We start from the raw sequence: 4,185 nt of genomic DNA, 5'->3' as shown, positions 1-4,185 counted from the left end.
AAAAAAAAAAAAAAAAAAAAAAAAAAAAAGACAAAACCCAAAAGAACAGGACTTCCAGATGGCAGAATGCTGAACAGTAGAGAAACAGCCTCTCTGAGTTTTGGTGTCCAGACACTGGAATGTAGCAACATGAAGAGAAGAAGGAGGGGGGTTGGTTCCTGAGACCCAGCAAGGATCTGAAGTGAAAACAGAAGCCCAGAGGGAGTGAGGAGACAGACCTCAATGCAGAAGGAGAAGGTGGGAAGTGGCACGTTCTCCCTGAGCCCTGACTCACTGCGTGAGAGGGGCGGCTTGAACCTGCAGACGCACAGTGACTACTGGTGACCCAGAGGCCTCCACAGAGAAACACACCAGTGGAACAGAGCAGTGGACGCAGCAGCTTGGAGTGGCTGGTGAGTTATTCAGGTGTGGGTGTCTCCCAGGAGAGGGCATTGGTTGGTAGCCATCTTGGAGAGGGGCCGACTGAGCTCAAAACACAAAGCAGCCGTGGGATGGCTCTGTCAGGGTGAGGTGGAACTGAGTTCAAGTCAGCAGGAGTTCAAGGAGCTGAATTCAAGTAGGCAGGAGGCACACAGAGTGCTGCAAACAAAAAAACAAGTTCCAGCCTCACAGCCAGAAACCAGCCTGAACTTCAGAGGAACTAAAGATACAGCCTTGCTGGGATTATCCACTACCCCACCATAAATCTATGGCTGGCTTGCAGGGATTAATCCACATGGATCTGGGCTCTGTCTGCTCAAGCTGTCTACCAGTGACAGCAGAGACATGCCTTGAAGTGAATACTTTTTCTTCTTTATTTTTCTTTTCTTTGTTTTTTTATTGATTGTTTTTGTTTTTATAAGTGTGAATTTTGTTTCTAGTTTTTTTTTTTTGGTTTTTTTTTTTTTTACATGTGTCTTATTTATTTCACTTAAGAGTATGGCCTCAATATGCATCCATTTAGCTATGAATGACTCTAGTTTCTCATTCTTTATCTAGTTATTTGTTATTGTTGTTCTGTTCTTATTTTTATTTCTGTCTTCTCCCTTTCCCTCCTATCTTTCACCAGTTCCCCATAATCTTCTTGTCCTCTAGCTGCTTCTAATCTCTTCCTCTACTTCTATTTCTCTATCTTCCCCCAACCCCTTTTAAATTTTCTTTCCTGAATGTAAAATTGCCAATCTTCAATGTTATTATATTACCACAAATACAGTTCATATGGTTAAAGGTGGCAAATTAATAGTTATAAGTTTGTTACTTTCTAAGCTGTATTCGATGCTATTGTCATTGCTCGTTGTATTACTTTAGCCAAGGGGACATACTTGTTCTAATTAGTTGTTCTCCCTGGTATGCCAAGACTGAGATTGCCTTGAGGGCCATAAACAATACTATAGGCTAATGCCAAAGAACCAGGGGCTAGGCCAAATAGCCAGCAACTTCTCATCCCCAATATATTGAAGAGGGATTGTGCAGCAGACTCAAAACCCAAAAGCCAGCTACACGTGGAAGACATCTCCGAGAAGTAGCCATTTCCTAAGAGTTCTAAATACTAGCAGTAAAGCTACCTGCCATAAGCAATTTACAAGCATCAATTTTGGAATTAAACTAAAAACATATATAAAATCAGTAGACACTTAAGCAAAATTCAACCCAGACTTCCAACTCGCCAAAGGCAAATGGGGCTGGAAAAACTGGCTTTCCACATGCTGAAGATTAAAACTAGACCCATATCTCTTCCCACACACTAAATTAAGATAGAAATGGATCAAAGATCTAAATATTAAAGCAGAAACACTAAATCTGCTGGAAGAGAGACCAAGTAACTCTCAAAGACATCAGTGTAGGCAAACACTTTATGAACAAAACGCTGATCACACAGGAAATATCACAAAGAATCAACAACTGGGATCTCATCTTATTAAAAAGCTTTTGTACAGCCAGAGAAACCACCAACAGAGTGAGAAGACAACCCATAATGTGGGGGGAAAATTGCTGGCTGTTCCTCAGACAAAGGTCTAATATCCAGAATATATAAAGAACTGAAAAAAATTGCCCCCCCCAATAAGCAATTTACAAGCATCAATTTTGGAATTAAACTAAAAACATATATAAAATCAGTAGACACTTAAGCAAAATTCAACCCAGACTTCCAACTCGCCAAAGGCAAATGGGGCTGGAAAAACTGGCTTTCCACATGCTGAAGATTAAAACTAGACCCATATCTCTTCCCACACACTAAATTAAGATAGAAATGGATCAAAGATCTAAATATTAAAGCAGAAACACTAAATCTGCTGGAAGAGAGACCAAGTAACTCTCAAAGACATCAGTGTAGGCAAACACTTTATGAACAAAACGCTGATCACACAGGAAATATCACAAAGAATCAACAACTGGGATCTCATCTTATTAAAAAGCTTTTGTACAGCCAGAGAAACCACCAACAGAGTGAGAAGACAACCCATAATGTGGGGGGAAAATTGCTGGCTGTTCCTCAGACAAAGGTCATATATCCAGAATATATAAAGAACTGAAAAAAATTGGACCCCCCCCAAATTGAAAGACCAAGTCCAAAAATGGACATCTGAAATGAATGGAGATTTCTCAGATGGAGAGGGAGATATGGCAAATAAATACATTAAAAAATAAAATATATTAAATATATTTGAAAATGTTCAACGTCACTGATCATTTGAGAGATGCAAATAAAAACAACACAGCAGTTCTGTTTCACCCCAGAAAGAATGGCTGCTATCAAGAAATCGACCAATAACAAATGCTGGCGGGGCTGTGGGGAGAAAGGAGCCCTTCTCTGCTGCTGATGGGCGTGCAGACTGGTGCAGCCACTATGGAAATCAGTGTGGAGATTCCTCAAAAAACTAAAACTAGAGGTTTCATTTGACCCAGCTATTCCCTTCTTGGTATCTTCCTAAAAGAATTAAAAGGATCACGCCACAGTGACATATGCACACCCCTGTTAATGGCAGTACAGTATGTAATACCTAAATCTTGGAAACAGCCCAAATGCCCATCAACTGATAAATGGATAAAGAAGATGTGTTTTTTTTTTTAATGCAATGGAGTACTACTGTGCTGTAAAGAGGGATCTAATACATCGGGCACACATGTTTAAATACTGCACTGTTTCTCTGGTGTGAAAAACTGAAAGTATAAGTAAGGACTGAAACATATAAGAGATATTGGGGGATGGGCAGCAAATATTCAAATGAGAAGGAGAACCAGGGAAGGGAGGGACAAGAAAAAAAGAGACTGGAAAAAATGGAAACAAAGCTTTTGTAAGTAAAGGGGGGAAAGAGGTTGAAGGGAGGGGAATGGGGAAAAAACAGTATATCAAGTAAAGGTACAAATTCCTATGATAAATGTGACCATTATGTATATCTAAAATGTACCAATAAAAAAGTAAAGTTTGAAGCAAGTTGGGGAAAAGGTGTGAACATTTTTTTAAAAAAAAAATACAGGAACCTGGGCCGGGGATTTGGCTCAGTGGTTCTGCTGAGTGCCTTGCAAGCACAAGGGCCCGAGTTCGAGCCTCAGTACCAAAAAAAAAAAAAAAAAAAAAAAAATACAGGTGCCAGAAAAGCATGTGAAAAGGTGTTAAACACCCTAGTCATTAGAGAAAAGTAAATTTAGATCAAAAGGAGACACCACTGTATGCCACCTGGAGTAGATAAAATTGGAGAGATTGATGATGTCAAGCGTCGACACGACTGCAGCTCCCACATTGCCGAGGTAAAGCTGGCCAATCATCTTTTAAAGTAGCCCAGCACTCAATTATGGAGTTAGACATTCACTACCCATATGACTCAAACAGGTCGTTCTTGGGCATTCTTGCTGCACACTGACGTCCTTTGGGCCGTGGAGATGGCATCTGGCGGTGGGAACCTCGGTCACCTCCCGCCATGGTCCCCCTGAGGCCTGGCCGCCTGAGATTATCTCAGATCGGAGTTGGGACCCCTCTCGGTCCTGATGCCTCCGTGGGCTTCAGTGTAACGGAGCCTGCCCGGGTGGCCGGAAGTGGCAGCCCCCGGCTCCTAGTGAATAAGAGAATCGGGGCTGGTGCTGGCTGGGCCAGGAGGCCCTTGGATTGTGAGTGTCTGGTAATTAGACTCAGGAAGAATCAGATATGGATTTCTAGTTGAAACTGTTCCCACTCCATTGGCTTCAGGTCACGTTTTCAACGTCATG

This window comes from Fukomys damarensis, unplaced genomic scaffold (genome assembly GCF_012274545.1).
Source record: "Fukomys damarensis isolate Sample0158 unplaced genomic scaffold, DMR_v1.0_HiC HiC_scaffold_25, whole genome shotgun sequence".
Lineage (NCBI taxonomy): Eukaryota > Metazoa > Chordata > Mammalia > Rodentia > Bathyergidae > Fukomys > Fukomys damarensis.
The sequence above is the reverse complement of the archived record's forward strand: the minus strand, read 5'-3'. Positions refer to the sequence as shown.